The sequence below is a fragment of the Petromyzon marinus genome, chromosome 10, assembly GCF_048934315.1.
Source record: "Petromyzon marinus isolate PM22_M1 ecotype Great Lakes invasive population chromosome 10, UKy_Petmar_22M1.pri1.0, whole genome shotgun sequence".
NCBI classification, from domain to species: Eukaryota; Metazoa; Chordata; class Hyperoartia; order Petromyzontiformes; family Petromyzontidae; genus Petromyzon; species Petromyzon marinus.
The window spans coordinates 17444092-17468186 of NC_133676.1; positions in this window are offsets into that span (position 1 = coordinate 17444092).

Genomic DNA, 24095 nt, shown 5'->3' on the forward strand with positions numbered 1-24095 from the left:
CTTTGGTTCTTTCGGTAAAGTCACGTAGACTTTACCGAAAGAACTATGAAAGAACCATGTGTATAGTGTATAGTTATTGTATTGCCGAACTTGCAATTGTTATATACAATGGCAGTGCTTTCACCAAAGCTATGCTTAAGAAGTAGTCGATCCGTATCAAACAGAGAAAATGGTGACCCCTGACATCTGGAAATATGAAATCGGAATTCTCCAGCACGTCCACGAGCATTGCCTCTGTCCTCGCCCTGCTCAGCTGTGCCCCCAGGGCACTTTGCCGCAGCTGCCCTGCGTGTCGCCTTCCATCGCGGCGCTGCAAGCTCCACTGCTGGCCTCGCTCCGTGAAACGAGAGCGCCGCCGCCTTTTAACGCAGCGTGTTTGGGACACCCTTTGGTGATTTCGCTTTTAATGTTTGGTCACATTAACTTTAATGATTCAGAAAAACCAAGCGGCGATTAGAAATGAGCGGTGGGTCCGTGTTGAGGTCACTTCCACTCGCCTCAGCTGTGCACACAAGCACAGGGACACACACACACACAGAGCAGTCTGTGGGTGTCCGAGAATTACTCTGAAGCCGCGCTGCGAATGGATCTGAGCTGAACTGTGGCGCGCATCCCACCGAGGGCTTCTGGGTGGACACGCGGGGCTTTAGTTTCAAGAAAGCGATGCCCTTTCACGCGCGGAGGGGTACGCGCTCCGAGGATAGATTGATAGTGCCATCGCACTCAATCTATGTGGTGATCAAGATGTATGCAGCGAAAACATTCGTAGAAAAATCAAACATACAAAGCGCATCCACTGTTGTGGTTTCGGGAATGTATATAGGCTTACGTGATGCGACTCCATGTATCATACAGCGTCTTTTTTAAGTACAATTATAGTAAAGTGGCGCTCATTGATTCAGATCACATTATTCCCCTTACCAAGGGTAGACTGAATACCGAACCAAAATCTTAATCAAAACGAATGTGATATGGAACGGTGGTTGATTCACGTATGCGTCATCGACTAGTGATCCGGTTTATGGAGTTTGCGCTCCGCAAAGTACAGGGTGCTTCAAAACAATGTGAACACTTCCGAGAATTTGCAACAATACCACGTGACATGTGCTGCTGCCTCCTCCGGGCTCTGGAGATCACCTGGGGAAGATTCCAGGCACGCGTTGACAACGATGGCGAACAAGTGGGAGACTCTTTTTGATTTAAAGTTTTCGTGACTGCAGAGATTCATATTCTTGGTTCTTTCGGTAAATTCACGTAGAAGGGAAAACCAAAGCAAGAAAAATAAAAAAAAAACCTTTTTCACATTTTCTTGCTTTGGTTTTCACACCTGATGATGATTGCTTGTGTTGCAGTCGAAACGTCGTGAGAATATTATTGTTTTATATTTTTATTATTTTATTGTTTCCCTTCTACGTGACTTTACCGAAAGAACCAAGAACAGGTGGGAGACTCTGACTTTTTGAAGCTATTAACATCACATTTCTAAGCATGTTGCGGTGTATTATCCGTTCTTTTTACATTACAATAAGAACGTGTGAGTGTTAACAATTTTTTGAAGCACCCGGGACAACTGCTGCACCCATCCTCAACCAGGTCGGCAGTTGAACGAGCAAGCACCGCCCGAAGTGGCAACGTCTTTGGGCTCGAACGCCCATCACGAAAGCTGCACGTGACCTTGCACAAGACGCGACTGATCATTGCACCTTTTAATTGTGGAGCGGAAGTGCGAAGCGCCTCGTGTTTGATTGAAACCGCACAGCGGTGGCGACTGCTCCGTCGTCCGCACGCGTTTGGGAAGTAGCGACTTCTCTACGCACACGACGAGTTTACCGCCCGGCTTCACCACAGCAATAGCGGAAGCACCGCTCTCTCTCTCTCTCCCTCTCCCTACCCCGTGTGCTCATTATTGAGGCGCTGCTATTGTGCAATGGTACATTACCATGACTCACTGAACCCCAGGCACGTACACTGATTCCAAGGTATGTGTTACTAAGTGCAGTTTGTATGCGGACGTGTCAGCCCGGTCTCACGTCGGATTGGCTGTATACACAGCCAGGTGTGACTTATTAAAGCACTGTAATTGACTTGGTCATTGTATTTAAATGGACTGCCATTGTCGCTGCGTGCACACACACCGTTCCTCTTCGGTTATATTATTTTCTCAAATCCGGTGAGTATGGCTTATTTATTCAAAATACAGAACGGCTAAGTCTGGGGTGAGCCACGGAGTACATAAGTGCGCACACATGCATGACGCCATACACGTGTGTGTGTGCACCATACACGTGTATGGTGCACACACACACACACGTGTATGGTGCACACACACACACGTGTATGGTGCACACACACACACGTGTATGGTGCACACACACACACGTGTATGGTGCACACACACACACGTGTATGGTGCACACACACACACGTGTATGGTGCACACACACACACGTGTATGGTGCACACACACACACGTGTATGGTGCACACACACACACGTGTATGGTGCACACACACACACGTGTATGGTGCACACACACACACGTGTATGGTGCACACACACACACGTGTATGGTGCACACACACACACGTGTATGGTGCACACACACACACGTGTATGAAGTTATGCATCCTCAAGGCTCGACAGATGGGTCCCGGTAAGAATAATTTCACAAAAAAAAGTGAGCGCATTTTTAGAAAGGGAAGATAACGTGCAAGATTCTACCCCGAGCTGGCTAAAGTTTGTCCAATTTAAACAGCAACAATGGTGTCGTGGTGGTAACGCAGTGCGGCTGTTGTTAGTGCCGTGCCCTACGAATGCAGCCGCTGGTTGTGGCTCTCCTCCAGCGGTGAGACCGAACGGGGCCCGGGCCCGGTCCTTCACCAACCCGCGCCCACCAGCGTGGTGTTGTGTGGACAATCCACCCCAAAGTCGGCAAGGCCTTCAGTGGACTGACAAAGATCAGCAAGTGTTAAAACATTTTTTTACAGGAATCTTCAAATTAAGTCACGTGTAATATAGTCCAGCTTTCCCGTGTGGTTCCCCGTCTCGTACACACAGCTATAGGATCCAAACATCCCAACACAGGACGCTCCTGGCAAAAACAGTCACGACACTCAGTGGAGGCTTTTTTGGGGTAAATAATTGGCATTGTTATTATCGTTGGGGCATTTAGGGGCATTTGTGCATTCGTCAATGCTAGGTCTATTGTCGACACTCAGATGGACTCACGCATGCCAATAATAACTTCTCTTGCGTTAGCAAGTAAATACTACAATGAGTAAAACTCCTGCTTAGAGAGATTTGTATTTAATTGCAGTGGGCAATTTCAAGAATTCAAGGGGCAGCATTTGTTTGCCCTCTCTGAGAAATGTGTTTTTTTTTATGAATTTAGAGTTTGGAGCTCTGCTCAGCTTGGGCTCCGCCATGTACCAGCACCCACGCTCCCCCTGTCACTCATTCCGCCGTGACCGCACCACGGTCAATTGAAAGAGAGAAAAATTCCTGCTACCTGCTATGATGGCCACTTTAACATTTAGAGGCAGTCCTTTGAGGTGTGACCACATTGGTCAATAACTTTAAACGGGCCCCAGACATGTTTCATGTATTTAAATGTACACAATTTTTGTTTTTTAACATCACACCCACGTCTGGGTGTCATTTTTGTTCCCACTGCCTCGCCTTTTTTTGGCACATTTTCTCCTGCGTCCTGTACCTTGTCAACATCTGCCCGCGGAAAGATGCTCCTAGGTTGTTTCAATGGCCTCGCGAACTTAAGTGCCATTGTCCATTTTTATACATTCTTCTGCAAAGCAAAAATAAACGAAACTTGTTGTCGCCCTGCAGAATTCGCTGACGGCGAGGAAGGGCAAGGTCAGGCCACCGCTGAAAGAGCCCCCCTCGTTAAAGAGTTGCGCTGTTCCAAGTCAATTCCTAAACCTTGCGCCTTGCACACGACATCGAATAGCACCAGCAGCAGCGGCGGCGGCAACGGGATTGTGTCGGTATGCAGCACTAACCCTGGCTGCACTTGGCCTCACAAGAAGGCCATTCCTAGACGCGGGGTTTAGAGGCAGCACGTGTCCATTAAAACAAGGAGATGGACACTTAAGAGACTTACATAATGGTCAGACATAATGGTCACTCTGCGCTCCCTTGTCGAACAATGCCCAAAACAAATGTTGTTATTGTTGCTGTTGTGCTGCTTCTGCTGCTGCTGCTGCACTGACGGGAGTGCACAGTTGATAACAACTCAACACGGCCTTCATATAAAACTAAAAAAATATTATATAGTCAGTGACGTTTCGGAACGAATGCCGAAACACTTGACCTCGCAAGTGATGCATATACGTAACTCACTTACCCCTGTTGATGTGTCACATCATGCTCTTTGGTTCTATTCGGTAAAGTCACGTAGGTAAAAAATAAAACAACAAAAATCACGACGTTTCGGCCACAACACAAGCGGACTTCATCAGGTGAATGGACCAGGCTGTCTCACTCCAGCGCTGTCCTCGAGACAGCACGGTCCCTTCACCTGATGAAGGCCGCTTGTGTTGTGGCCGAAACGTCGTGATTTTTGTTGTTTTATTTTTTACCTACGTGGCTTTACCGAATAGAACCAAAGAGTATGGATCCTTGCAGTCACGAAAGCTTCAAATCTAGAAGTGTCACATCATGGTGATCATCTACTCCCCTTCGCCAATCCCAATACCGTGTCAGTCGTGCAGGTTACTGGACGATACTTCACCACGCTGCTCACAAACTTCACCACGCTGCTCACAAACTTCACCACGCTGCTCACAAACTTCACCACGCTGCTCACAAACTTCACCACGCTGCTCACATACTTCACCACGCTGCTCACATACTTCACCACGCTGCTCACAAACTTCACCACGCTGCTCACAAACTTCACCACGCTGCTCACAAACTTCACCACGCTGCTCACATACTTCACCAGTGCTGCTCACAAACTTCACCACGCTGCTCACAAACTTCACCACGCTGCTCACATACTTCACCACGCTGCTCACAAACTTCACCACGCTGCTCACAAACTTCACCACGCTGCTCACAAACTTCACCACGCTGCTCACAAACTTCACCACGCTGCTCACAAACTTCACCACGCTGCTCACAAACTTCACCACGCTGCTCACAAACTTCACCACGCTGCTCACAAACTTCACCACGCTGCTCACAAACTTCACCACGCTGCTCACAAACTTCACCACGCTGCTCACAAACTTCACCACGCTGCTCACATACTTCACCACGCTGCTCACAAACTTCACCACGCTGCTCACAAACTTCACCACGCTGCTCACAAACTTCACGCTGCTCACAAACTTCACCACGCTGCTCACATACTTCACCACGCTGCTCACAAACTTTACCACGCTGCTCACAAACTTCACCACGCTGCTCACAAACTTCACCACGCTGCTCACAAACTTCACCACGCTGCTCACATACTTCACCACGCTGCTCACATACTTCACCAGTGCTGCTCACAAACTTCACCACGCTGCTCACAAACTTCACCACGCTGCTAACATACTTCACCACGCTGCTCACATACTTCACCACGCTGCTCACATACTTCACCACGCTGCTCACATACTTCACCACTCGTCACTGATGGAAGCCGTCACCAAGAATCGAACTCAGGCCAACAGGGTTCATTGGTGCAGCACGTGAACAACTGCGCTATCACACCCATCCACGATGTCTGTCATCATCATAATGTGCACCTTGTAGCGTTGCGCTGCACGGTGGATCTGCATCACGACCTTGTCAGACGTCTCCTCACGCGGGCCCTAACGTCGCGACTGCGCTGGGGTTTCGCGGTTGTCCCGTGTGGCTCCCCATTGTGTTGCGGGGTCGCACCGCGTGTTGTTCAGACACTTCAGTGCCATGTCCAACGTGTGCTCCTCGCTCCTCGTGCTGGAAGCTTCTTCGGGAACTGAATGATTTCTATAGAGCTGAAACGTTCACGCTCTCCGCGTGATATGGACAACACCGGGACGACACGCGGAGTGACACGCGGGACGACACGCAGAGTGACACGCGGGACGACACGCAGAGTGACACGCGGGACGACACGCGGAGTGACACGCGGAGTAACACGTTGGACGACACGCGGAGTGACACGCAGAGTGGCACGCGGGACGACACGCAGAGTGACACGCGGGACGACACGCGGAGTGACACGCGGGGCGACACGCGGAGTGACACGCAGAGTGACACGCGGGACGACACGCGGAGTAACACGCGGGACGACACGTGGAGTGACACGCGGAGTGACACGTGGAGTGACACGCAGAGTGACACGCGGGACGACACGCGGAGTGACACGCGGGACGACACGCGGAGTGACACGCGGGACGACACGCGGAGTGACACGCAGAGTGACACGCGGGGCGACACGCGGAGTGACACGCGGAGTAACACGTTGGACGACACGCGGAGTGACACGTTGGACGACACGCAGAGTGACACGTTGGACGACACGCAGAGTGACACGCGGGACGACACGCGGAGTGACACGCGGGACGACACGCGGAGTGACACGCGGGACGACACGCGGAGTGACACGCAGAGTGACACGCGGGGCGACACGCGGAGTGACACGCGGAGTAACACGTTGGACGACACGCGGAGTGACACGTTGGACGACACGCAGAGTGACACGTTGGACGACACGCAGAGTGACACGCGGGACGACACGCAGAGTGACACGCGGAGTGACACGCGGGACGCTCTGCGAGAACGTCCTGCATTTGCTACCAAGGAACGCTCACGGGTACATTCACGCAGCCGTGTGAACGTGCGTATGCTGAACTTCTTTCGCACCGTACGTAGCCAACCGTGCTAATCGGAGGTGCGGGGCAAGGACAAGGAACCGTGCTGTCTTGATACGATGTCATAGGCTATACATAGTTGTGCTGCTACTGCTGCTGAAGACATCCCCATACCTTTAATATCCCACTGTTCACATTCCACCGCGTGCTACAATAGAGGCCACCTCGGATGGAAGAACATTCGATTGTTATCGAGGCTCCAGCTTTAAAAGTGTCTTGGAAACCGCGGGCGTCTCGATTCAAAACGTGCGTTAAGAAAACGTCGGACTTACAAATTAAAGTCGAAAGATTACCGTGAGCATTTATTTCTCGGCATTTCCCTGGCGAATAATCTTCGTTGCAATGGCCTCGCGTATTGTCATCAACAACTTTGAGATGTTGCCCGTCCACAGTTGACAAGAATGTTTTTTAAATAACGAGCGGCGGATTACGGGGCGATTAAGCATCTCCGACACAAACGTGACCATTGGCCGACACCAATGTTTCCAAAACACGATCGGCGGTCTCCGGGTGACTTTTAAACAGAAATCCCCGGGGGCTGTCGTGGCTGTTAGAATGTCGCGCCTGCCTCTCTCCCTGCCGCCTGTGTGGCACGGGCTCCCTTCGCCTGCCTCTCCCTGCCGCCTGTGTGGCACGGGCTCCCTTCGCCTGCCTCTCTCCCTCTCCCTGCCGCCTGTGTGCTACGTGCTCCCTTCGCCTGCCTCTCCCTGCCGCCTGTGTACCACGTGCTCCCTTCTCCTGCCTCTCCCTGTGTGCCACGTGCTCCCTTCTCCTGCCTCTCCCTCTCCCTGTGTGCCACGTGCTCCCTTCTCCTGCCTCTCCCTGTGTGCCACGTGCTCCCTTCTCCTGCCTCTCCCTGCCGCCTGTGTGCCACGTGCTCCCTTCGCCGGGGGCTCTGCCCGGCTCTCTCGGCGTCGTCACTGCCGACACTCGTCGACGCGTCTGCTCGCTCGTAGCCCGCCACTGTGCCAGAGTCGACGTCGTTCTCACATTTTCCCTCGGGCTCTTTTTTGTTAAACAATGTTTCACACTGTTTGGGGAAAAAACAAACAATATCCTGTTGAGGTAATGTTTATCCAGTGTTATTTTAAAGTTGGCCCTCCTCAAATGTTATAAGCTGCGTTTGCTACCTCCCGTGTAACCTACACCTCGTTCTGTGCATGCGTCTGTGCACTTTGGTAAAGATGGAAATCAGTGGCTAGGAAAGTCAAAGTAGACATGATGGATGTCAAGATTGACTCCGGATAAGGGGTTGTCAGCCGAAATGTTGACTCTAGTTTCTCACTTTCGGAAATACATATAATTTCTAAAATAAAAAGCGATGCCTCATTTATAGCAAGTCTATGTGCCTATGGATGGGCCTGTGCTCAAAGTTAGCCCAGTAACGATCATATCGAATACATATTAAAAAGTTAATAGCACATGAATGAATGGTCGGACCAGGAGTACGACGTGTATATCATAGAGTAAAAGGTGTGTGCATATGTTATAGAGAATATACACAGTACATATCAATAGAATATTACATATAGTATATACGTGTGTATGTCTATAATAGAAAAGACAGTCGGGCACAGCCAGAGGCACCGAGGAAGGAAGAGCCTCCCACTCAGTCGACGAGTTGACTGGGAAGCGTGGCAGAGAGACGTGGGCGCTGGAGCAGAGGGAGATGAGAGGGGAGAGGAGGGCAGGAGCGGGTCCATGGAGGGTGCATGTCTGAAGTTGATCTGGAATTGTATTGAGACTCATGTAGAGACAGAGAATTGGCTGTGTTGTTGTTATGGGGACGGACGAGGAGTCTGGGGAGGCCACAGCAGGGAACGTTGCACAAAGTCAAGATGTGACGAAGGCATCGATAAGTAGCATCTGGGGAAAGAAAGCGGCGGATGTCGGAGACCTTGCACAGATGGACGTAGTGGGGTCCTGAAGAGTCGAGACACGTGGGAAGAGAATGAGAGCCGAGAAGCGAGGAGAGTTGATACAGAGAGGCCCACACCATGTGCTGTCAAGTCATGGTGGGGCCGATAGAAAGGCTGTGAGGTAATATTCATCAGCAGAGGATACAAGTAGTTTCCTTATAGAAAGCAACCACCTGGTCTTCAGAATACGTAGCATGGACAATAATAATAATTAGGCAGACATGCCTTGAATGTACCGAGACATCAGTGATCCTACCGATGCAGCTGGAAATTCAGCTTGATCTGTATCACACACAGAGAGCCGTTGGCTTTCCCTACGACAGTCTGCATCTGGAACATAGTGTCTCCTTCTCCTCCTCCTCTTCAACCACGCTCTCCGTCAGCTGCCCGTGCTGCTGGAAGCCTTTCACTTGCCACAGAGTGCTGGGTGACTCTCCCTCCTCGGGATCTCAAAGCTGTTGCTCTGTCTTCCTCTGCCCCCCCCCCCCTCTCTTCCTCTCCTCTCTCTCCAGCAGGTGTCTGTGGTCCCCCTTCCCTCACCGCTTCAGTTGCCTCTCTCGAATGGTTCTACTCACGGCGTCCTCTGGCAGAGCCTCATCCTCTCCACTCGAGTCTCATGGGGATTCATTCGACTGCATCCTCTCGCTACCCCTAGTGTAACAGCACAGACCCAGCATCTCCTTGAGTCGGGGGGGGGGGGGGGGAGTCAATGATAAGTTGAATTTTTTTCGTATTCCCAATGATGCCTCGAGTATGTAAACAAACTTCACGTCCAAAGTCAGATAGGGGTTGAGGATAATTTGCAGTACATGAGAAAGTCCAGAGCATAAATAATAATAAAACTGGTCAAACTGCGAGCTCCTCTTGCCAGAATCAGCATTATTTTCCATCAGAACAGAGCGCAAGTCACCAAGAACCGTTCTACATGTTTGGAGAAGGGGAATTAAAATCCGCTCCGTTTCTCGTTCGTTCCGTCCTCTGGGTTGCAGTCAACCCCAACACCAACGCACGCATTGGCGAGAATGCCACCACGGCCCGTGCCCGCGAGGCAGTGACCAGGGCTGGGGTTGGCCGATGGAACGGAGACGGCGGCTGTCCAGAGCCTGTCCGAGACGCTCGTCTGCGTCGCGTGCAAGGTCGTGCAGCGGGCGGCTGTCTCGCCTCTGTGTACAGTGAGGGAAAAAAGTATTTGATCCCCTGCTGATTTTGTACGTTTGCCCATTGACAAAGAAATGATCAGTCTATAATTTTATGGTAGCTTTATTTGAACAGTGAGATACAGAATAACAACAAAAAAATCCAGAAAAACGCATGTCAAAAATGTTATAAATTGATTTGCATTTTACTGGGGGAAATAAGTATTTGACCCCTCTGCAAAACATGACTTAGTACTTGGTGGCAAAACCCTTGGTGGCAATCACAGAGGTCAGACGTTTCTTGTAGTTGGCCACCAGGTGTGCACACATCTCAGGAGGGATTTCGTCCCACTCCTCTTTGCAGATATTCTCCAAGTCATTAAGGTTTCGAGGCTGACTTTTGGCAACTCGAACCTTCAGCTCCCTCCACAGATTTTCTATGGGATTAAGGTCTGGTGACTGGCTAGGCCACTCCAGGACCTTTATGTGCTTATTCTTGAACCACTCCTTTGTTGCCTTGGCCGTGTGTTTTGGGTCATTGTCATGCTGGAATACCCATCCACTACCCATTTTCAATGCCCTGGCTGAGGGAAGGAGGTTCTCACCCAAGATTTGACGGTACATGGCCCCGTCCATCGTCCCTTTGATGCGGTAAAGTTGTCCTGTCCCCTTAGCAGAAAAACACCCCCAACGCATAATCTTACCACCTCCATGTTTGACGGTGGGGATGGTGTTCTTGGGGTCATAGGCAGCATTCCTCCTCCTCCAAACACGGCGAGTTGAGGTGATGCCAAAGAGCTCCATTTTGGTCTCATCTGACCACAACACTTTCACCCAGTTGTCCTCTGAATCATTCAGATGTTCATTGGCAAACTTCAGACGGGCATGTATATGTGCTTTCTTGAGCAGGAGAACCTTGCAGGCACTGCAGGATTTCAGTCCTTCACGGTGTAGTGTGTTACCATTTATTTTCTTGGTGACTATGGTCCCAGCTGCCTTGAGATCATTGACAAGATCCTCCCGTGTAGTTCTGGGCTGATTCCTCACCGTTCTCATGATCATTGCAACTCCACGAGGTGAGATCTTGCATGGAGCCCCAGGCCGAGGGAGATTGACAGTTCTTTTGTGTTTCTTCCATTTGCGAATAGTCGCACCAACTGTTGTCACCTTCTCAGCAAGCTGCTTGGCAATGGTCTTGTAGCCCGTTCCAGCCTTGTGTAGGTCTACAATCTTGTCCCTGACATTCTTCGAGAGCTCTTTGGTCTTGGCCATGGTGGAGAGTTTGGAATCTGATTGATTGATTGCTTCTGTGGATAGGTGTCTTTTATACAGGTAACAAGCTGAGATTAGGAGCACTCCCTTTAAGAGTGCGCTCCTAATCTCAGCTCGTTACCTATATAAAAAAACACCTGGGAGCCAGAAATCTTTCTGATTGAGAGGGGGTCACATACTTATTTCCCTCATTAAAATGCAAATCAATTTATGACATTTTTGACATGCGTTTTTCTGGATTTTTTTGTTGTTATTCTGTCTCTCACTGTTCAAATAAACCTACCATTAAAATTAAAGACTGATCATTTCTTTGTCAGTGGGCAAACGTACAAAATCAGCAGGGGATCAAATACTTTTTTCCCTCACTGTACGTGCGCGTTTGCTGCCACATTCACAAACATACAATAAAGCAATTGGCATCAACATCCCAAGCAGGACTCTTCTGAAGAATCAGTCAGAATTTCCCGCGGAAGCAAAGAATGTGTGTTGCTTGAGAACACCTGGCAGATGACCAAAATCACCCAAAATGCGCTCGATCTCACCACATCTCTGAAGCTAAGCATGCTTGAGCCTGCATCGTGCTGGGATGGGTGACGTCCATGCACAACAGGTTGCTAAAGGCTGCTGCAGCGCTACGCGGTGAGTGTCTTATCTACTCTGCGCCTCCGATTAGCACGGTTGGCGACGTACGGTAACAAAGAAGCGGAACGCACGCTTTCGACACATTTTGCCCGCCTACACCAACCCGTAGCGGCCAGCCCAGTCGAAGCGTGGTCCAACAGCCCCCGTGACCCGCACGGATTGGCGAGGCTCTAGTCGAGAGCGGGGGGAGGGCATTAGGCCCCTACGCGTGCGCTGGCCGGGATCCAACCTCGCGGTGGCCGTCGCGAGACTTCTCCCCTCCTGAGCGAGAGGTTTTATTTTCTCCCCCGCGTGGACTCGCGATCCCGCGCGTCGCTCGTGCGCGCATCGCGACACCCCCTTGCTGGCGCGGCGCACGTGTGCACCGGTCATTAGCGGAGAGAGCTCATTCTTTGATTGGGATTTCACCCCCGATTCTGTTCCTAAATGTTCACAGATGTACCCCTTAAAGCATTCCTCCGACGTGAACTTGCACCGAAAATCTCCACGGGAATCATAACAGAATTAAATTAGAATCCGCGCCGCTGTTTATTATTATTATTATTATGTTTCTCATGATCGTTGTGGTGCGGCGAGCGGCGAGCGAGCGAAGCGAGTCGTTGTGGATTCCCGTTCGACGTCGGGATCCCCCCGTCCAGGAACCCCGACACGAGAGCCGCGTCTCCTAAAGCACGTGGCGCAAAGTCTTCGTCACGCTGCGCGGGGCGGTGGCGCTGCGCTCGGCCCGCCCGGCCGCCATCCCACGGGTCCTGGGTTCAATCGCCGGCGAGCGACATCCAAAAACACAGTCCTGGACCACCGCCCTTCGCTAATCTGCACGAACCAACGTGGCGAAGTAAGTTCAAACAACCTCGATGACTGACAGCGCACGGAGGCCTTCATCCAGCAGTGGATTGACAAAAGACAACGTAATAATTGTAATAATATGCAAGCACTAGTACCTCTATTACAAGAGAATGACTGAAAATTTAACACAAAACTACAGTAGGATGATGCCGATTATGCTGCAGAATCACTTTTTGTAAGATAAATCTAGAAATAACAGAGGGGGAAATTGTCTAAAACAATATCTAATACCCCCACGCGGGCGCGATAAAGATGTCGATATGGTTATTGCAAGACAACACGAAAAATAAACCAAGCAGGAGTTATGATTTAGGGGGAAGTAAAATTGAAAAATGCGATGGAAAATAAATACCATGTAAGAAAATGTGTGAGATGAATGAGGAAAAATGTAAACCGAAGGTCCAGTAACTACAATAATGACAATATCAAATATACAATGAACAAATACCATAAAGCCTTCATAATAAACAATGACTAGAGCAACATCTACTGGATAAGATAATAAAAACTAAATAAATATAAGTGGGAGAGCGTCCAAAACTAAATAATGCCACCTGTCTCGTGCAAGCCTCCGCTACCGCTGGGTATAAATCGACCGAGGTCATCAGGAGAGCTTTTCTGCTTGCACAAAGCAGTCTCTCTGTAACGCTCGGCACGAGAGAAATTGTTCTCACCGCCTTGAGGAAGTGTTGTACGAGATGACACGGGGGAGGACAGGAGCCCTCCGGGGATGGATGTTGGAACTCCCCCCTTTCCCGCTCCGTTCCCGCCACGGTCCCAGCTATACGCTCGCTCCGGATTGCAGCCCCGGTACCGCACGCTGCCAAGGAGGGAAGCGCGCTGGCTGCCGCCAAAAGGCTGCATGTGTTATTATGGAAGCACGGTGAAATGCCGAAACTTACGTTGGGAAGTCACGCACACGCAAAAAAATCCAATTACTTTTCAAAGTCGGCGTCTTTTGTGGGTTTCTGCTCAAAATGCACTGGGGGCCAAGCCAGGGTAGCCAATGCTATGGACATTTCCAGAGCCGCAAAATTAGAAGAAAAGTTCTATAACCAAGCTTGAAAAGGTTCCTGCTGCACCCAAGCGTGCCGCCAGCGTGACCGTGCGGTGAACCCAGCCCCGGGTCCTGAGGCTGCCACTACCACGACAACAGGAAATGTGCGGAGCACATGGTGCACTTGGCAACACGTGGTTCACTTGGCAACATGTGGTTCACTTGGCAACACGTGGTGCACTTGGCAACACGTGGTGCAATTGGCAACACGTGGTTCACTTGGCAACACGTGGTTCACTTGGCAAAACGTGGTGCACTTGGCAACACGTGGTGCAATTGGCAACACGTGGTTCACTTGGCAACACGTGGTTCACTTGGCAACACGTGGTTCACTTGGCAACACGTGGTTCACCTGGCAACACGTGGTTCACTTGGCAACACGTGGTTCACTTGGCAACACGTGGTTCACCTGGCAACACGTGGTTCACTTGGCAACACGTGGTTCACTTGGCAACACGTGGTGCACTTGGCAACACGTGGTTCACTTGGCAACACGTGGTTCACTTAGCAACACGTGGTTCACTTGGCAACACGTGGTTCACTTGGCAACACGTGGTTCACTTAGCAACAGGTGGTTCACTTGGCAACACGTGGTTCTCTTGGCAACACGTGGTTCACATGGCAACACGTGGTTCACCTGGCAACACGTGGTTCACCTGGCAACACGTGGTTCACTTGGCAACGCGTGGTTCACTTGGCAACGCGTGGTTCACTTGGCAACACGTGGTTCACTTGGCAACACGTGGTGCACTTGGCAACACGTGGTTCACTTGGCAACACGTGGTTCACTTGGCAACACGTGGTGCACTTGGAAACACGTGGTGCACTTGGCAACACGTGGTTCACTTGGCAACACGAGGTTCACTTGGCAACACGTGGTTCACTTGGCAACGCGTGGTTCACTTGGCAAAACGTGGTTCACTTGGCAACACGAGGTTCACTTGGCAACACGTGGTGCACTTGGCAACACGTGGTTCACTTGGCAACGCGTGGTTCACTTGGCAACGCGTGGTTCGCTTGGCAACGCGTGGTGCACTTGGCAACACGTGGTGCACTTGGCAACACGTGGTTCACTTGGCAACACGTGGTTCACTTGGCAACACGTGGTTCACTTGGCAACACGAGGTTCACTTGGCAACACGAGGTTCACTTGGCAACACGAGGTTCACTTGGCAACGCGTGGTTCACTTGGCAACGCGTGGTTCACTTGGCAAAACGTGGTGCACTTGGCAACACGTGGTTCACTGGCAACACGTGGTTCACTTGGCAACACGTGGTTCACTTGGCAACACGTGGTTCACCTGGCAACACGTGGTTCACTTGGCAACAGCAGCCACGGCACCTTGGGCCCAAACGCAAGGCACTGCCAGCCACGCGGCCACGATGGGAACATCTTTTGGACATTGGACTTGAGTCTTGACATCGCGTCAAGTCGTTTACAATGCCGCGCTGTCTCGCGTCAAGGTAAAGGAGCAGCCCCGCAATGGTTTGCTCGCACCGCTGCCGGCAGGAAGGACTCCGCTCGAGTGAGCTCGAGAGAGCCAGCCCCTCTGGAGGGGGTATTATTGGCCGAGTCTTTCACGCCGCCAAATGTCTTGGAAGAGTTGGAAGTTGGAAGAGTTGCAAGTACCCACATTTGACCCCACCGCATCCAAAATGCCCATCGACGGACTGCTGTGATACTCCATTCTGACACTGCTCGATGCACAGATGCCGGGGGATTTAAGCAACTCGTACCACTTGAATCGGCCACCTCCCGACGGCAAGTCGAGTGTGCTAACCATTACGACATGCCAGCGATGATGTGGTCTGCAGTAATTGTATTTCAAAGTTCTTTGTTGCTTGTTACTGTTGGTAATACATTGCAAGAAATCCAGTACATGGGAGTTCCGTTCCAGATATGTAACTCCCCGTCTGGTTAGAGTTGATAGATTTGAGGTGTGAGGGTTTGAAGTGCTGGCTATATAGAGAGTGGTTCTCGTACCACTATGCCACTGGTTAACGAGGTGGCTGGGCTGTTGGTTGGCTGTGTGTCCCGGTGAGTGGATCGCGAGGAAACCGGTTTGCTGGAGTGCATGTGTGGCAGAGCGCGCGGGCAATCGGAGCGCTTGGGTATACACATGGTGACGAGGCAATGTTATGAGGAACAGCAGCCTGCTGTGCGGTAATCTCGTCACACGACTAGGTTGTTGGCTCAATCACACTTTGGAAAGTGTAATGCCGCATCCAATAATCCATTATACCATTTAAATTGAAGTGTGTAAAATAAATTACATTTTCCCAAAGTTTGAAGTTTAATGTGATAATAAATTGAGTGTTTAAATGGTGGCTACTGTGGAGCGGAAGTCCAATGTGCTGGGCCTTAGAAAGAAGCGTCTAAGTAAGTGTTACTAAATTTGTATTTAAAGCTTTCGTGACTGCAGGGATTCATATTCTTGGTTCTTTCGGTAAAGTCACGTAGAAGGGAAACTATAAAATAATAAAAAATATTATTTATAACAACACAAATAATATTTTTTATTATTTATATTATTATTTTATACTATTGTTTTATAATATTATTTAATATTATTTTATTATAATATAAATAATAAAAAATATAATTTTATTGTTTCCCTTCTACGTGACTTTACCGAAAGAACCAAGAATATAAGTGCTACTATTTACTCTCTGTAGACTTTCATTAGATGATCTTATCCGCTCTATAATTAATGGGATTCCGCTAAGATAAACGTTAAAACAACTCACCTAGTCTCATGCAAGCACTGCCCTGCACGTGCATCCAACATGGACTTCATAATAAAAAAATAAATATAAAATGTGTTACTACCACCAAGGTTGTGGAGTTTATTGCAACATGCGGTTCAGGTAGGTTTCCATTGCACTCAAATCCGTAATGTGTTTGTGCTGGTGTCGATCCCCTTTCATGTCCCCTGTGTTATGTACTACACAATGTTAAGTGTCCGATTGAACACAATACATATTTGGTGAGAACATTCGATCGATTAGCAAATGAAAAATTTCTGCCAATTTCAATCCACCAACAAGTTTCTTGTCAACCATGTTTTTTTTTTTTACCATACTTCACCACACTGGACGGTGAATGAATGGAGGTGGAGTCCGGACCAGTTCGGATATCGCTCACCACCGATGTTGTCGTGGCCAAGATTCGAACTCAGGCGGTTGCTGGCTTCGTTGCACACCAACCTATCCCTCTGCTCCACCTTTAATTCTGTTGCGACATTTTAAGTTAAGTGGCAACCCCCCTTTTGTTTCGGAGCATGACCCTGACGGTGGTGCGATCGGCCTCACAATGGCAGGAGCGCTCTCTCCCAGGGACCGTGAGCCGCTGCGTGGAGTGGTCACGTGACGAGGTGTGAATGTTCGTGCCCTGTTCTCAGGGCCAGAGGACAATCGCGAACTTCCCGAGGCGGTCCCACCAAGCCATGCCTTCACAAATTGCTTGCTGTTGTGTTTAGTTTGTTGTTGTTCTTCCCTCCACACGGTTGGCTACGTACGGTGCGAAAGAAGTTCGACATGCATGCAATGTCAAGCTTTTAAATGGCACTATATGTTCATAAAACAAATCATTCCATGTATTTATTTCTGGTAAATATCAATAAAACGCCAATTAGTAATAATAGGAGTTTTCCCCTTTTTTCTGGCAACAAAACTGAAACCTTTTTGCAAGGATTCATGTCTGCATTAACCACAATACCTGCAGTCAAAATGCAAACAAAAAACATACTTTGATAATATATGCATTGTCCTTGAAACTGATTGGACCATACCAAGGGAAAACCCCTATTATTACATTTTGGTACTGGCAAAGGAGGTCTAATGATGTAAAAACACCAATTGTCAGGGTCTCAAGGTGTGGAGTGGAGCATCTCCCCCATTGACCCACGCCCTCCCCAGGATCTGCCACTGAACATGGCCCCCAGAGCCCAGGAAGTGGTATTGACCTTCGCTGACCTTCGCCGACCTCCGCGTGGTCGCAGTGCTGTAAAGTTACTCGTGGGGCCCGGCCCTCCGTGCTCGCCTCTCGCGCCACCTGACCGAGGGGCGATGCGCCACGCCGCCTGCCACCTCTTGCCCACTGTGGCTCTGACCAAACTGGCCTCGTCGCTCGCTCTGTGGGGCACTGACGGCGGCTGCGTCCCTACGCACGCGTGTGCGCGTTACTCCCTTAGACAATGCAGTTTGGACTCCTAAATATTGACGTCTGTCCACACAATCCCACCACAGGACGCGCGCACAGAGAGACGGAGAGAGGGGCGGGGGGGGGCACGACCAGCGATCGGCGAGGAATCTGCCATTGCGCAATCTCTGCGCTCTCCGCGAGCCACTTTGCCAAGTGGTCAAAGAGCCCAGGAGGTGCCGGGGCGCTCTCCGCCTGGACGATTCGCGTCGGGGGGGGGGGGGGGGACACGAGAGAGTTGTGGTGACACGAGAGAGTTGTGGTGACACGAGAGAGTTGTGGTGACACGAGAGAGTTGTGGTGACACGAGAGAGTTGTGGTGGCACGAGAGAGTTGTGGTGACACGAGAGAGTTGTGGTGGCACGAGAGAGTTGTGGTGACACGAGAGAGTTGTGGTGGCACGAGAGAGTTGTGGTGACACGAGAGAGTTGTGGTGGCACGAGAGAGTTGTGGTGGCACGAGAGAGTTGTGGTGGCACGAGAGAGTTGTGGTGGCGCGAGAGAGTTGTGGTGACACGAGAGAGTTGTGTGGTGGCACGAGAGAGTTGTGGTGGCACGAGAGAGTTGTGGTGGCACGAGAGAGTTGTGGTGGCACGAGAGAGTTGTGGTGACACGAGAGAGTTGTGGTGGCACGAGAGAGTTGTGGTGGCACGAGAGAGTTGTGGTGGCACGAGAGAGTTGTGTGGTGACACGAGAGAGTTGTGGTGGCACGAGAGAGTTGTGGTGGCACGAGAGAGTTGTGGTGGCACGAGAGAGTTGTGGTGGCACGAGAGAGTTGTGGTGGCACGAGAGAGTTGTGGTGACACGGGAGAGTTGCGTGGTGGCACGACAGAGTTGTGTGGTGACACGAGAGAGTTGTGGTGACGCGAGAGAGTTGCGTGGTGACACGAGAGAGTTGTGGTGACACGAGAGAGTTGTGGTGACACGAGAGAGTTGTGGTGACACGAGAGAGTTGTGGTGGCACGAGAGAGTTGTGGTGACACGAGAGAGTTGTGGTGACACGAGAGAGTTGTGGTGACACGAGAGAGTTGTGGTGGCACGAGAGAGTTGTGGTGGCACGAGAGAGTTGTGGTGGCACGAGAGAGTTGTGGTGGCACGAGAGAGTTGTGGTGACACGAGAGAGTTGTGGTGACACGAGAGAGTTGTGGTGACACGAGAGAGTTGCGTGGTGACGCGAGAGAGTTGTGGTGGCACGAGAGAGTTGTGGTGGCACGGGAGAGTTGTGGTGACACGAGAGAGTTGTGGTGACACGAGAGAGTTGTGGTGGCACGAGAGAGTTGTGGTGACACGAGAGAGTTGTGGTGACACGAGAGAGTTGTGGTGACACGAGAGAGTTGTGGTGACACGAGAGAGTTGTGGTGACACGAGAGAGTTGTGGTGACACGAGAGAGTTGTGGTGACACGAGAGAGTTGTGGTGACACGAGAGAGTTGTGGTGACACGAGAGAGTTGTGGTGGCACGAGAGAGTTGTGGTGACACGAGAGAGTTGTGGTGGCACGAGAGAGTTGTGTGGTGACGCGAATGGCACGCCAGGGGGGGGGGGGGGTCACATTTGGAACTTGCGCGCAGCCTCGCTGGCAAAGCGCGGCTCCTCCCAGGTAGCAGAGAGCGACGGCTGTAGCCAAGTAAAGACCCAAATAACGCCAGGCGATTGTCAAAGCGGCGGAAAATGGATTTGTTTCCGATGTTGACGGGGCTACTTACGTTGTCAAAATACAAGATTTGTGTGCGCCGTGCTGTCGCCTACTCTAAAATAAACATTACGTGATAAATAAATAAATGCTTCGCGCGATTGTGCTATCGTCGTTATCCCCAAGCGACCCAAATGTCCTCGACTCGATGTCTTCCTGGACATCGTGAAACCTACTGGACATCTGTGATTTCATCTGACTCCTCTGGCATGAATGCAGAGTCCGATTATGAGGCCGCCTCCCTCGTGCGCACGAACCGCCTCCCTCGTCCGTCTCAAGGAGGATCTCTCCTTGGTCTCCTCTTCCACCATGAGCCTCGCTCATTCGCCGTCACCAGCGTCAAATCTTTCTGTACGAGAGAGGGAGAGTGGACGGTCATGTTGAATGCAGTGGGATTTTGAGTTCGTCGAAGGATCAAACAAAAACCGGTATTATGAATTATGAAATGTTTGATTAAGTGTGCCAGATAACATTAAGAGAAATATAAACGTAATTTAATCACTTGTGAAGGTTGAACAGCCGCATTGAGAACGGCACAATACTGGCGCGACCGTGGCAAGATGTTAACTACCTCGCCTGGTATACGGGAAGTCGTGAGTTCGATCTTGACCGTGACGCCTGCTGTATATTTGGAGTGTGCGTGTCTCTATCCACCTTGGTCGCATGGATTTTTCTCCGGGTCCTCCGAGTTTTACCTCCACATTTAGAAACGTGCGCTTAGAATATTTGGCTCCTATAAATTTCCACGTGATAAGCCACTTCGTTGAGCTATCATTTGTGGCCAAGTTGCTTCTGAAAAAGAGCTAAGTAGCTCAGTAGGCCTTACCTGATAAAATTACATTTAATAAAAAGTTTAGTTTCGAGAAAGTGACGACAAATAGCCGGGGCGTGGAGTCGAGGAGCGCCTCTCGCCCAGGGGACGCGAGGGAGTCCCCCGGACGCACAGCCTCCTCCGTGAGACAACAGAGAGCGCTGCGACAATTGAAGCTGATCCTGCAATGCTTCGAAAATGCGCAGTCAGCATGCGACGCTGTGGTGCCATGAAGAAGGCCCCTTGTCACCTAAACGTCTCATGTAATACACAGTTCCAATTAAGGCCACAATGTTATTGACCAGGGTGTTTAATTTGTTTTCTCTGCTTGTGTACCAATGCCAACGCAGCAGCAGCAGCACCAAATAATGTGTTTAAATAGTACCGACCGCCTTAACAACGAATTATTTGTGCGGTAATAATGTAACTATATGTATCATTAGGAGACACTGTGAGCACGTCCCATCGTGGTTGCAGGAATGTTTACGAGAGACGTCTCGCTGCGGTGAAATGGGCAGAGGAAACGCAGCAGGAATCTCCACGAGCTGCAGCTGAGTGCAACAAGGTGCAGCGATGACAAGCAAATCTCGCGCGTCGTCTCTGCGTGTGTCTGTGTGCGTCGGTGTGCGTGTGTCTGTGTGCGCCGGTGTGCGTGTGTCTGTGTGCGTCGGTGTGCGTGTCTGTGTGCGTCGGTGTGGGGAGCGGTAGTGTAGCGGTTAGCGCGCTGCGCTATGAACCTGGCGACCCGGGTTCGATTCCCGCTCACGGCCAACACCAGTGACGATTATCTGAACCGGTCCCGGGCCTCCCCTAGGTTGACTCAGCCTCAAATGAGTACCTGGTCGGTGTGTAAACATTGCCACTGGGGAGACAAAGGCGGTCGGGCGTGGTTCTGGCCACCCACCCCCTCGTGTACCGTTCCGGCCTTCATAGGTGCTCGCTAACAGCACTTGCCCCTACAGTCTGTTGAGGCTATACGGGGGATCTTTGTCTTTTTTTGTCTGCGTGTCTGTGTGTGTCTGGGTCTGAGTGTCTGTGTGTGTGTCTGTGTGCGTGTGTGTGTGTGCGTGTGTGTATGTGTGTGTGTCTGGGTCTGTGTGTGTGTGTCTGTGTGTGTGTGCGTGTATGTGTGTGTGTCTTGGTCTGAGTGTCTGTGTGTGTGTGTATGTGTGTGTCTGTGTGTGTATGTGTGTGTCTGTGTGTGTATGTGTGTGTGTGAGTTCTCGTGGCAATCACCTGCCTGCCTGCCGGCTGCTGCCCGACAGAGAAGCAGCGCTAAATCTGTTATCTCCCTGGGACAGCCGGAGTCGTCTGGAGCCTGCAACCCGACACGCGCGCGCGCTATCGCCCCAAGTAATCGGAGCCGCCGCGGGGTTCACGACAAATCCTCTTAGCGCTCTCGCTGCCGTCTCACGTGGCCGCCGGCTCCCGGCGGGCGAAGCGCTGCGGAGGAGCCCCGGCGTCTCGTAGACGACTCGGAGTCATCTCCGAGACGGCTCGTAGACGACTCCGAGTCATCTCCGAGACGACTCGGAGTCATCTCCGAGTCGGCTCGTAGACGACTCCGAGACGACTCGGAGTCATCTCCGAGACGGCTCGTAGACGACTCCGAGACGGCTCCGAGACGGCTCGAAGAGGAACCGGTGCAGGAGGCACAGTTACCGCAAAAAAAAAAGCTGGGTTCGGAATGTTGACGCTTCACCAAACTGCGGTTCGCCCGATGGCGGGTGATGCATTACCTCAAGCCTACTCCTCTCCCAGCCTCAAGTTCAAACGCTAGCACCATCGTCAGCACTTACCTCCAGCGAGCAGAGTGAAAGAGGCTGTGCCGGGAATGATTTTGGAACAACACAATCCGTATGGCCGTGTCCTGCCCTAGTGACACTGCGGTGCAGTGTGTGTGTGTATGCGAGATAAAATAATATTAGATTATCGTGGACGGATGTACCTTGTACCCGAGTGGTAGAATACCTCGTGATGATAATCCCCACTCGAAGCCAGCTTTCGCGGGATTCCGGAAAATATCGAGTGAGAAATGAACTCTCCCCATCGTGAACTCGACGCTCATGCTCAACCCATCTCATCACGCTTAGCTCGCTCCTCGACACAAACCTATCCATGCCGAGCCCTTACACCGCCCATAATTCTACCTGCTCAGCTAAAACCACAATCATACATCTGACCCTACTCCGAACCGGCCCAACCGCAACAATAAGAACCCCTCGTGTGTCAGGCCCATTACATCGTTTGTTATTTGGACTTTCTTAAAAAAACACGCACACTCGCACACCACACACATCACACACCACACATACCACACACACCCCACACACACCACACACATACACACAACAACAACCGCCATTCGCCACTAAGTGGCGGTGACGTCACCACGACGCTTGTGCCCAGGCCATGTGCGCCTTGAGGCCACGTGAAGTGTCGAACGCCCGCGGGCAGGAGGTCACGGGGCAGACCCAGGTGCCACGGGTCGACTGACTGAGATGACTGGCTGGTGCACCACCTGTGCCTCCTACTGTGCCAACCTGCTGTGCTTTAGCGACCCGGCGCTCCGCTCGTTGTTGTGAGCGTCGCTCCTCCGCCCTCCGTTGTTGTTGGAGGGCGACTGCCTCCAACTGACCAATAGCGTCCTTCACGTGCCTCCTCCACAGAGGCCGATCTTGACACCACTGGTACCAGTCATCGGCAAGTCCACTCAGCTCCACGTCCTCCTGTACCACATCACTCCATCTCTTCTCTAGCCCGTGCCGCGCCCGTTTAGCCCCCTCGATCCGGCCGAACAAAAGCTGTTTCGGCATGCGGTGGCTGGGCATGCGGGCTACATGACCCAGCCAACGCAGCCTTGCCTGCCGGAGGAGCTCACCAATGGGACCTTGCCCAGATCTTTCCAGGATTTGTGAGCTCCTCACACAATCCAGCCTGGTTAAACCCAGGATGGATCGTAGGCAGGCCAGCCTAAATGTTTCCCACCGGCGAAGATGCTCCATTAAGGGGGTCCACGTTTCGCAAGCGTAGAGAAGGTAGGGAATGACCATGGCCGAGAAGACCTGAAGCTTAGTGCGGAGCGACAGACCAGGTAGCTTCCACACAGCGTTACGCAACCGATGAAAAGACATTGCCGTTCGACGATTTGGAGTGAGACCTCTGCTGTTAAAACTGGAGCCGGTCATAAGCATACTGCCCAGGTATGGGAAACGCTCCACTCTCTCCACAACTGCCCCATCACCGATTGGGAGTTGTGGGGGTGGAATGTCCGATGGTACAAAATACCCAGGCAGGTGCTTAGTTTTGGTGGGGCTGATGGTAAGGCCCCATCTCTTAGTGGCACGCTCCAGTCTCAGCAGCAGCGTCTCCAACTCCTCCTTGACCGCACACGGGCATCGATCAGCCTCCCATTATATCTGTACCAAATGGAGATTCCCCCGGTACAGCTATTGAAGGCTTCACGAACTACGTGGTCAAAATAGATGTTAAATAATGTGGGAGCCAAAGGACATCCCTGTCGCACCCCATGGTGTACAGGGAATGGCTCTGACTCCCGGCCACGTAGTTTTATCCGGGCCCGCTCACCTTCATAAAGGTAATTAATGATCATGAGCAGAAAGTCAGGGACTCCAAAACCACGAAGAACAACCCAGAG